Source organism: Pinus tabuliformis, chromosome Q, assembly GCF_031772625.1.
Source record: "Pinus tabuliformis cultivar Carrire ecotype Pingquan chromosome Q, CPIR1, whole genome shotgun sequence".
Taxonomy (NCBI): Eukaryota; Viridiplantae; Streptophyta; class Pinopsida; order Pinales; family Pinaceae; genus Pinus; species Pinus tabuliformis.
In genome coordinates this window covers 978,781,372-978,794,183 of record NC_142296.1, presented here as the reverse complement: position 1 = coordinate 978,794,183, position 12,812 = coordinate 978,781,372, and positions in this window count along the sequence as shown.

The following is a 12,812-nucleotide window of genomic DNA, read 5'->3' as shown; positions in this document are numbered from 1 at the left end:
AGCTGGTTATGGTGGGGTGTTAAGGGATGAAAAGGGTTGCATACATTACATTTTTCACTTCAATTTGGGAAGGGCCACAAACAATATGGCGGAGCTTATGGAACCTAAGCAATGTTTAGAAATCCTGAAGCATGACAATCTTCAGAATATCATAATTGAAGTTGAATCTGAGCTGATCATCAATTCGATCAAAAGAATCTGTTGTGGTTCAGCTCCAGAAAAGGTCTCGAGACACTGGAGGCTGCTTCAGGTATATCAAAAAATTCATCTCCACCTTCAGAACATGAGAACCTTAAGTTTCACACATGTGCGAAGGACGGCCAACAAATTGGCGAACATAGTTGCTAATAAAGGGGCTCTCTGCACTGAAAGCAGCAATAAGTATAGATGGCAAGAGGTTCCACAGGGCAGATTGAGGGATGATTGTCTCAAGTTTCAACCAAGCGAATGAGGACCGAGCGATATATCAGAACAGAGACTGTCAACAGTTGCAGAGGCTGGGTTTAGCAGATACACATTTAATATGAAGTGGTTTTCCAGAGGCAATTTTGCAAATGGTACACAGGCCTTTGCTAGCTTTTTCAGCCCAAAACAGCTTAGACACAGAGTTCTTGGGGGGCAGTTGTTGGGCAGCCTGGGGTTTTTTGCTAAACCTACTCCTAATATAGATCATCTCAGTTTTGCTCAGTGGAAAAAGGGGATGAAGAGCATTCAGTTAGAAGGTACAGCAGAGTCCCACCTTAGGTACATAATTGGTGGCATTCGTTACAGTGAACTGGCGTGGTTGGTCTACAGGTTTTCGGGTGCTCGGACGGCGAGAATCCCTCCTGGTTTTCTTCTTAAGAAGACTCCTCTCATCTATTGGATCAAGCGACTGAGGATCAAGGGTGGAGAGTCAAATTGCAGTTCAATGGGTTCAGGCCAGAGTCTTTGGTTCCTCAACAGACTCGAAATTTTCCTCATAACAACCTGTTGTGTCAATACCGCCCTCAAGGTGGTTTACAGATTATCGGAAGCTCTCAACACCGGGAGTGGTTTCACTGATTTGAGCCCAATGCCACTCAACATGCAACACATGGCTATAGTAGGAGAGAGAATACTGCCCTCATCAGGCAGGTATTCTCTGGGCTTCTTTTCCATCCAATATGTTCCTCAACCATTGGATCTGGCGAGGCGGATCAACGACCCAGATGCATCATGTAGGTTGGTGGGTCCGGGTCTGAGGCATGTCTCTCAGTAATCGTCCGTGCGTGTCTAGCTTCGTGGCAGGCTCCAAGGAATTTCGGGCGGGCCACATACGCATGGTTTATTCCCCTTTTACGGACCCGAAATCTGAATAGCTGGGGTTGTATTCCTTTTCAGGTCCGGTTACAGTTCCATCTTGGGTGGTTTTCTTTCGCTCCGTTGTTATGGATTATAATGCATATGTTTTGTGAATGACCTTTTGTTAGGGAAGTGTACCCATGGCTCAATGGTTTAGCCTTTGGTTGGTTGCCCCAGACCCTGGGGGGAAAGTTTTTTCTATGTCCCCAGTTTCCTCTGGGTTGATTGTAATTTATGTAATTAATTCTTTTTGGTTATTTTGAATAGAAGGCACGACTATTGCATTAGCAAAAAAAAATTATGTTAAGAAGTAATTAGTTAAGTGAAAAGGCATGTCTAAAAGACATGCCCATTCATGAAAGGACACCTGCTTAGGTATATATATTCGGGTCCTCATTGTAAACATTCATCTTATACATTTTATACATATTAATAAATTATTATTATTAAATACCTGTGTGTATTTTAACATATGAAGTCTTCAAGCTAACAGTTTTCTTGCTTTAGCCATAGTTTTTATGCTTCATTGTTTGCTTGGAAAATGCCCTGGATTAGAGGAGGAGCATTTCACATTCTAGATGGGGCCATTGAGCATTAGACATCATTTATATGCTTGAATTCTTGCATGGAGACTTGGAGTCGACTGGGGATGCCTCAATTGTGACATTGATCAGGTAGGTGGAGTGGGCCTACAGGAGCACATGGTCTACGAAAGGCACTTGAGCAATGGGGCCCTTGGAGGAGCATTGGACCTTGGATGAGAATTGCCCCTATTTTGGAGCCTTGCTTGCATATGACCAAGGTTACCAAAGCACGGAGCAAAGCAGGAGCAAGAGAATTGAGAACATCGTGTTCCAAAAAACCAAGAATGAAGCATCTCAGGAGATATATATAGAAACATGCAAATTGCCAATTTAGTTGTAGAACATATCAAAACATGAATACTTGTATATTGATGAAGATAGAAATGGCATCCATAATACATTAATAATTAATCATTTGAGTATCAACCATCTGGGTTCTAGCAATTACAAACAAACAAACAAATTAAGCCATATAATAGAAATTAGACCATTAACTTATGGAATGAAATAGGTTATCTATCAACTATCAACAAGACCAAATAGTTATGTTTACAAAATAGGCCATCTACACAGAAATGAAGATTGACAGGTTCAAAACACTAAACTGAGATAGTTGTCAAATTCTATGGATCTATTATCTATGAAAAATAAAGCAGTGAAATAGGAGAAACAATTATTTTAATATCTATGATTCTATCTACTAATCATTCCTCCTTAAAAGACCACAACTGTTGTGTGGCCTCCACACGGTGGTAATGGAGCCAAAGCAAGAAGAAATTGTGAAGCAAATGGAAATGAAATTGAAGATGAAGCCCCTACTACCATAGCTAGAGTCTTGGACATGGGGAAGGTTACAACAAAATATTGTTTTTCGAGATAAAGTCCAAAAATCAAGTGTGAGACCCATTGCACCTTAGAGAGGGCCATTGTCACCTCACCAACCCTCTTCTCGCTTCTACCTAGCTCTCCTCCGGCAAAAGGGGAGTTCTTCTTAGAATAAGATTGTTAGGGTTTGGTAGTTCCAAAATTCAAGTTCAAAGGTTCCTATGGCTCAATCTAAAGGCTAAGATCAACAAATAGAGGATCAAATAGGTTCCCAAACACACACAATCAAGGAATTACTGGACAAGGGATAGTATTGGAGAGGAAACCCTAGCAAAAAAAATTTATAGATTGGAAGAAAAATGGGTGATGGGCAATAGAAGATCAGGGTCTTAGAATACCAATATAATTTTTTAGGGCATATAAAGTCAAGGAGCAAAACAATTGGAAAGAAATGGTGATGGATGTCGGAGAAAGGAACCAAGGGGGACAAGTATGTGTTCCTTAAACCTTCAATCCTAATGTCCTTAAATCTTCAAAGATGGCATAAAGGAGCGAATTTTACCAAGATTATCTCAAAAAGAACTTGATGGGAGGCTCAAAGAGCCTTGGAGTAGATCTAGCTTCAAGGACTAGGGTGGACTAACTAGTGTACCCTAGAGGATTGAGCAAGGACTAGGGTGGACTAACTAGTGTACCCTAGGGGATTGGACTAGGCGCCTTGCAATTTTAAGGATAAATATCTAAGGGAGCTTAACCAAGGTCACCTCAAAGAACTTAAGGACAATATGTCTTAGGACAATAAAGAGATAAAACACCAACAAAACTATGGTGAATATTAATAACCCTTTTCCATCAACAAAAGACAAGATTGAAAGAAAATAACTCGCATTTGATAGCCTACATCATCGAAATTCACCAATAATTATCCATGAAAGTAGTCTACCCACATCAACAAAGCCTTCTCATTAAAATCTACCAAAACCCATCAAGAAAAGAGAATCATCCATATCACAAAAATTCAAACAAAGTGAGAGTGAACTTGTGTGAGAGTGAGTGAATGCTCCAAATGAATTTGATCTGCTTGTATATATAGGCTTGAGGTGAGGTCGAATTGCCCTGTTTGAGGCCAACTTGATCTCCTTGAGGCTGACTTGGTGTGGAGGTGTCAAATACCTAATTTGACTAAATAATAAATATTTTTACATGATTCAAAATCCCAAGAAGGATCTCATAAAATGTAAAATGACTCTAATGACTCAATATAAATCCTAGGAGTCCACAATGGGGACTTTTACTAATAAAAGATGACCCATGCATGAAATCCATGCTTTAATAAGTCATTGTAATAATAATAATAAAATTTCTTTTTCATTCTTTTGACAAGTACATTACATAATGACTCAAATACATTTATGAAGACCGAACCTAGTTACATTTTTCAACACTCCCTCTTAACTAGGGAGGTATTCATAATAACATATACAAGTACAAGGAAGATCTCAAAACATATGAACTATGAAGAGTTTAGGCACCGCAATGCCATGGACTAGATTCTTGACCAGGGCAATCTATCCAAGGTCCTCCAACAGTTTAGGCACTCACGATGCCATGGACTAGATTCCTGACCAGGGCAATCTATCCAGGTGGGACTAAGATGGACTAAAGCTTTCAGCCTCTCTAGGTACCATCAAGCTTACTTGCTAACCATCAACCCAGGGATCCAGGTGTGTATCCGAGGTCAGAGCTCCATGACCAACGCCACCCTCCCTACTTCGGGATCCAGACATCAACACATAATGTCGGTGGCCAGATGTCCTTCCAGGCAATGAGTCTCACACACAAAGCCTCAACAAATCTCTTCCAAACTTTTAGCATCATCAACAACATCAGCAATATGAACTAAACCAAGCATGGTTCTAAGATATTCAAACTTCTGATTAGGAAGAGACTTTGTTTGTATATCAGCTACCTGATCATCTATCGAGACATACTGTAGCTTCATCATCCCTTCTTGCACCAAGTTCCTAATGTAGTGGAACTTATTGTTGATATGCTTCATCCTAGCATAAAACACGGGATCTTTAGACATCTTGATGCAACTTTGATTGTCACAATTGATCACAGTAGGACGCAGAGGCTTTTCTAACAAATTTGTCAGAAGCTTCCTTAACCATACAGCCTCCTTTCCTACTTCACATGCAGCCACATATTCTGCTTCAATACTATGCAAAGCAACGGGATCTCGCTTTCTACTAATCCATGAGATCATGGTAGATCCCAAACTAAAGCATCCACTTGTAGTGCTTCTTCCATCGGTCTCACTGCCACCCCAATCAAAATCTGTAAAGGGATTTCCTTGCTATCATACTTTAGGCAGTGATGTATAGTGCCACAAAGATATCTCAATATATGCTTGACAGCTATCCAGTGATCATGACGAGGCTCCAACTGAAACTGACTAAGAATGTTCACAGCAAAGCATATATTCGGCCTAGTATTTACCAGATACATTAGAGAACCCACCAACTTACGATAGGAGGTAGGATCTACGAGACTTGAGTCAGAGCTCCTCAACTTCTTGATATTGGTGATCATAGGAGTAGTCATGGGCTTGGAATCCATCATCCCAAATTTCTGCAACAACTTGATGATATACTTTCCTTGCCCCAAATATATCTCCCCAAGCTTCTGCCATACTTCCAGACCTAGGTAATAGTGCATCAGTCCCAGATCCTTCATCTCAAATTCAGCTACTAGCATCTTCTTGCATTCTTGTATCCTTCGCTCCACACCTATAATGAATAGATCATCCACATATAGTAGAATAATGACTAGCTCATTATCCACGACCTTAGTGTAGGGATTTGGATCAGAATGCTCTTCATGAACCCAATTCTTAGAAGGTATGCATCCATTCTTGCATACCATGCCCTTGGAGCTTGCTTCAAACCATATAGGGCCTTCTTGAGTCTACAGACATGTGTATCTTTGCTATTTATTTCAAAACCTTTGGGTTGTTCAATGTATACTTCGTCATCGATGGTTCCATTCAGAAATGTTGTCTTCACATCCATTTGATGGATATTCCATCCCATTGTAGCAGCCAATGAAACCAAAGATCTAATGGCAGTATACCTTGCAATGGGTGCAAAGGTTTCTTCATAATCTATGCCTTCCTTTTGAAAGTAACCCCTTGCAACAAATCTAGCTTTGTATTTGTCTATACCTCCATCAACAGTGTGCTTGACCTTGTAGATCCATTTGGATGTGACAATCGATTTGTCACTAGGTCTAAGAACAATTTCCCAACTCCCATTCTTCATGATGGATTGATATTCTTCCTACATTGCCTTCTTCCATACTTCTTGATGAGCAGCTTCTTCAAATGTAGATGGTTCAGCTTCAATCAGTTTTGTCATATATGCAACATATCCAAAATATCTTTTCAGCCTTTTACTTTCTCTAAAGGTTCCTTTCGTAGCTCCATGTCCTTAAGCATCTTCAAGAGTAGCTTTTAACCAATTTGGCCTCTTCCTTGTGTTCGGTATGATCAGAGGTTGAACAGGCTCACTTGGTCCTTCTTCTTCGAATATTGGTATATCTTCGTCATTGGAATCAATAGGAATGTCCTTGGATCTTTTGTAGGCATGATTTTCATCAAATATAATGTCCCTGCTTACTTCAATATGTCTTCCTTCCTTGATGTAGATTCTATATGCCTTTGAGGAGAGACTATAGCCAACGAAGATCCCTTTGATGCTTGTAGAATCTAACATCTTTCGTTTGTCCTTTGGAATGTGGATATAGGTAAGACTCCCAAAGATTCGGAGATGGTCCACACTTGGCTTCTTCCTTGTGAATGCTTCCTCAAGTGTCATATTCTCAAGAATTCTATGAGGACTTCTATTTTGAATATACATTGTTGTCATTGTTGCTTCTCCCCATAGAAATTTTGGTAAGTCTTAATCAAGGAGCATTCTTCATATACCTTCTTCAATTGTCCTACTCTTTCTTTTTGTCACTCCATTTTGTTCGAGATAGTAGGGAACAATGAGCTCCCTCTTAATTCCTTCTTCTTTACAATATGCAATCAATTCTTTCGAAGTGTATTCCCCACCATTATCGGATCTCAAAGTCTTTACTTATTTTTTTCAGTTAGGGTTTCCACTCTAGATCTAAACTCCTTGAATTTTTCAAATACTTCATCATTTTTCTTGAGAAGGTAGAGCCATGTATTTCTCGAGTGATTATCAATGAATGTTACATAGTAAAGACGACCTCCAAGTGATTTTTCAGACATGGGCCCACACACATTAGAATGAATGAGGTCTAATATTTCTTTAGACCTTGTTTCACTATTTGAAAATGGTTTTCTTGTATGTTTTCCCAAAGAACATCCCTTGAAAACTCTGTCACGATCTTCTTTGATATCGGGGATGTCGTGAACTAGTTGATTAAGAGTTGGAATAACCTTGTAGTGTAGATGACCATATCTTCTATGCCATAGCTTAATGGGATTGATTTCCATATGAACTAGGGCTTGAGGAGGTGGTGTAATGACTCTATATAAGCTTCCTTCACGAACTCCAATAACCCTAGCTTTATCAATGCTTGAATCTTTTCCCCAAACCAAAACCTTTCCATCAACAAAAGCAACTCTATCCTCTTTATCTTTTTCAAACATGGAACATATCATATATCGTTGAGATGTAGTTTAGCTCCATTCTAGCTTCAAAGATGTCGATCCCAAGCCTTTAACAGGATAGCTTTTGTTGTCTCCCAATTCCACTGCATGAGAAGATGGTTCCTTTGATAGAGTGTGAAGTTGTTTACTTTCCCTTGTCATATGCCTTGACGCTCCACTATCAATAATCCATGCATTATCATCATTAAGTGTGTGATACTCCCACTTAGCAATATTGCTAAGGGGAAATATCAATTTTGCCCAATTTTGTCTTATTTCGTACTTTCACTTAGGAAAAGTGGGTTTGAGGGTCCCACTTGAATTTTGGAGTTAAGAAGAGGCCCAAACATTAGGAGAAGGGGAGAAAATCAAATTTTTGGTGGTAAGCGAGGACCAATCATGGAGAAATACGGCCCCATAGGAAGTATGCACTCATTGGAGGGAAATTGGTGGGGGAAAGTCGATGGTTGTGTCCACATGGGAAATTGGGAAGCACTTTGACAAAAGAGGAGGCGGCAATCACTTTTGGGCATTCTTGATCATTTGAGTTTTCTCTTAGACTAGCACGCTTGAGCTGAAGCCAAGTCTGCAAGTGTTGTTGAGCACAAGAGATTTCTAGGCAGAAATCTCACCCCTTGCTTCGGTGGACTTCTAGTGCCAACGCAAGGAGGGAGTCTCATCCTTTTCGAATCGATCCAGGAGCAGCGTAGTGGGAATTTGGAGGAGTTCCAGCAGCAACAGCGTAGGGACTGCGTTGTCCTTGTTAATGCCACACGTGGGACTTGAGGAGAGAAGGGAGTTTGGGGTTGAGATTTGGGAGTCCGGGAAGGAGAATTGTTGAAGATTTAGCCATTTTGGGGACACCCAGCAGCAGGACTTATAGTAGGGTCGAAATACCCAGCAGCAACAAGAGCTAGGGGAAATTGGGCCGAAATTCCAAGGTCAACATTTGGCCAATTCCTTCATGGGTTTTGTGGGTTATTGGAGGAGACCCGAGGTTAATTTCCAGGAATTTTTTGAGCACCAAAGGAGGCCCTAGCAGCTATTGTTTACAACTAGCAGCTCATTTTCTGGCAATTTAGCGTAGAGCCAAAGGGAGATCAGCCAGCAGCTTTGGGGGACTTGTCTTCTTCACTTGGGCTTTGCTAACTTGCCTTAGGCAAGCCCAAGTGCACACTTTCCAAACAACAAATTGTAACCCCATACTTTCATAATAAAATGGCTTAGCACAACGCAATTTTTGGCTCTATATCGTGATCTAACTTGCGTGCAATTTTTCTATGTATTTTTACCATGCATGCTTTGTTTATCACTGTACATTTTCCTTAGGGATATTACAGTGGTATCAGAGCTCATAAGCTTGGCTCAGCCTATGGCAGTAACATCGGTCTATGACACCAGTAGACCAACAAAACGTAACTTTCCGGAGGCAAAGGTACAAAAGCAGAGAGAGGCAGCTACAAATTACCCCAGTTCCAGTGATAGTTGAACCAAAGGTCGAAAGGCCAAACATGGGTGATAACGAGGGAGACCAAAGGAGTAAAGAGGAGGAGTTTGCCCAACATCTTCTCAAGGTCGTGCAGGATTTGTCTAAGGGTATTGAGGAGTTGAGGCAGCAAAATTGCAGTAACAACAGGGGAAAGGGATTCAAGGAGAAATTTCGTACCATGCTTCCGAATTTCAAGGAAGCAGCAAAAAATTCGGAAGCGTGCTTCCGGCCAAGCTTCCTAGGCGCTTCCGTACGGGACGCGCTTCAGGGCTTGGAACCGTGGGGGGGGGGGGGGCGCTTCGTGCAACATCGCTCTTACCCTCCACAGACTGTTTCGGCCCACAGGATGGAGGCTGATTTGAGGCATGGTGACATTGAGTGGGTCCAGAGTGGGTCGTGGAGTTGAGGATTTTTTAGGCTGGGGGTCAGCCCAAGCCACCGCACCAAAGCATACAAGCTATTTTGGACAGGTACCTAGTCGTGTTTGGAGACATACCGCTTGGGCAACCACCTAATCGAGGTTTTGAGCCTACTATTGAGTTGGAGCCAGGGGTACAATTACTACCTCGTACAGACATACCAGGGCATATAGGGATGAGATTGAGAGGGCCATTCATGAGTTGTTGGCAATTGGGCTCCAGCCCTTTTGCTTCATCAGTTGTCCTGGTGAAGAAGAAGGATGGGACCTTACGCATGTGCATCGACTACTGAGCCCTCAACAAGAAGACCTTGAAGAACTTTTACCCTATCCCGTGCATAGATGAGTTGATGGACGAACTGAGGGGGGCTAAGTTCTTCTCCAAGATTGACTTATGTTCGGGGTACCACCTAATCAGAGTGAGGGATCAAGACATCCCTAAGACAACTTTCTAGTAACACTATGGGCACTTCGATTCTTGGTTATGCCTTTCGGGCTAACCAATGCACCTATGACCTTCCAATTCTGCATGAACGACGTGTTTCGTGGGCAATTGTAGAAGTTCTTGTTGGTGTTCTTCAATGATATTTTAATCTATAGCCAGACCTGGGAGGAACACTTGCAACATTTGGAGACAGTATTGCGTATTTTGGAGGAGCAGCAGTTTTACGCTAAGTTGTCCAAGTGTGAGTTCAGCTTGACGAAGATGCTCTATCTAGGGCACATTATTGGGGAGGACGGTGTGAGAGTCCATGAGGAGAAGATTAGGGCCATCTGGGACTGTCTAGAGCTTCGGAATGTGAGGGAGTTGAGGGGCTTGTGGGTATATGCACCTACTACAAGGCATTCGTGAAGGGCTTCTCTCAGTTGGTAGCTCCCCTCACCAATTTGACGAAGAAGGGGGCATTTGAATGGACAGATGGGGCACAGCTTGCAAGAGGCCCAGTGTTGGCACTCCCAGATTTCGCACAGCCCTTTGTACTTGAGTGTGATGCATCCAGAGAGGGTGTAGGAGCAGTTTTAATGTTGGGGGTACACCCGATAGCTTTCGAGAACCGGAAGCTACTGCTCCATGAGAGGTTGTACTCCATTTATGACAAAGAGATGCTAGCAATCATGCATTTGCCAGCCAAGTTTAGGCAATACTTGCTGGGAAACAGCATCCGGGTCAAGACAGATCGCAACAGTCTCAGATTCTTCTTGGAGCAAAAACAGTTGCAGCAGAGGCAACAGAAGTGGGTGAGCAAGCTCCAGGCATACGACTTTGATATTGCGTATGTCAAAGGAACGCATAATGTGGTAGCTGATGCGTTGTCCAGGAGGCCAGCTACCATTTCACTGATGAGCAATGCACCAGACTAGAGGGCACAGTTACTGGCGGAGTATTCCAAGGATTAATTTGCATGTGACACCCTTGATGGTGCAGTGGCAGATGACTAGTACAGGGTGATGAATGAGGTGATTTACTTTCGAGACCGGATTTATTTAGTACCCAGCTCCTAGTGGAGGGAGAAGATCATGCAAGTTGCCCATGACTCACCATTAGCAGGGCATCATGGGTTTACCAAGACATACAGGGCCATCAAGGAGCGTTTTGCATGGAGGGGCCTTAAGGATGATGTTCTGAGGCATGTCCGAGAGTGTGACACATGTCAAAGGAACAACGGTGAGAAGACACACCCTATTGGGTTACTACAGCCTCTTCCTATCCCTGAGGGGAAATGGGAGAGTGTGTCGATGGATTTTGTTATCGGGTTGCCCACAGTTCAGGGAAAGGACTACATATATGTGGTGGTGGACCGATTGACGAAGTTTGCCCACTTTTTCGCCATCTCAGCCCAGTCTTCGGCCTCATAGGTGGCCAAACTGTTTTTCAGGGAGATATTTCGACTTCATGGTCTCTCGAAGACCATTGCCAGCGATCAGGACAGCAGGTTCATGGGGGGATTTTGGCAGGAGTTATTTCGACTAGTGGGCACAGAGCTCACTCTGAGTACCAGTTATCAAGCCCAGACCAATGGGCAGACAAAGATAATCAACAAATGGCTGGAGGGTTACCTACGCAACTATGTGACACGCCATCAACGTGCATGGATACGGTGGTTGCATTTGGGCAAGTACTACTACAACACAACGTATCACATGTCCATAGGTATGTCCCCATTCAGATCTTTGTACGGTTATGATGCATTATCTTTTGTTGATGTGATGTTTGGAGACAGCAAGGCCCCTAGCGCCACGGATTGGATACGGGAGAGCCAAGATATCTTGCGGGCTCTCAAAGATAACCTACAGACTACGCAAAACCAGCAAAATCTCTATGCAGATAGAGGTCGAGTCAAGAGGCAGTTTGAGGTTGGGGATTTGGTCTTCTTGAGACTTCAGTCGTACAGACTGTCGACACTCAAACAGAAGGCGGTCGAGAAGCTCAAGCCTCGCTTTTATGGGCCGTATAGAGTCACCTGGAGAGTTGGGGAGGTAGCATACGAGTTGGAGCTACCCGAGGAGTTGAGTTCATAACATTTTTCATGTGTCTTGCCTGAAAAAGGCATTGGGTCAACAGGTGACCACAGCTACAGAGCTACCACCCATGGATGATGAGGGGCACTTGGTTTTGGAGCTGGAGGCTATTCTAGACACCTGTGAGAGGCACTTGCAAAACAGGGTTATCAAAGAATTTTTTATCAGATGGAGGAACCTGCCACTTGGGAGGGAGAGCAGACACTTCAACATCCTTCATTGCAGTTGCTTGAGGACAAGCAACGTTTTGGCAAGGAGGACTGTGATATTCCCACTTAGCAATATTGCTAAGGGGAAATATAAATTTTGCCCAATTTTGTCTTATTTCATATTTGCACTTAGGAAAAGTGGGTTTGAGGGTCCCACTTGAAGTTTGGAATTAAGAAGAGGCCCAAACATTATGAGAAGGGGAGAAAATCGAATTATTGGTGGTAAGTGGGGGCCACTCATGGAGAAATAAGGCCCCATAGGAAGTACGCACTCACTGGAGGGAAATTGGTGGGGGAAGTCGATGGTTGGGCCCACATGGGCAATTGGGAGGCACTTTGACAAAAGTGGAGGCAATCACTTTTGGGTATTCTTGATCATTTGAGTTTTCTCTTAGACTAGCACACATGAGTTGAAGCCAAGTCTACAAGTGTTGTTGAGCACAAGGGTTTCCAGGCGGAAATATCACCCCTTGCTTCAGTGGACTTCGAGTACCAGCCCAAGGAGGCAATCTCATTCTTTTCAGATCGATCCGGGAGCAACGTAGTGGGAGTGTGGAGGAGTTCCAGAGCAACAATGTAGTGACTATGTTGTCCTTGTTAGCGCCACACGTGGGACTTGAGGAGAGAAGGGAGTTTGGGGCTGAGATTTGTGGGGGAGTCCGGGAAGGAGAATTGTTGAAGATTTCAGCCATTTTGGGGACACTCAACAGCAGAATTTACAGGTGGGTCAAAATACCCAGCAACAGGAGGAGCTAGGGGA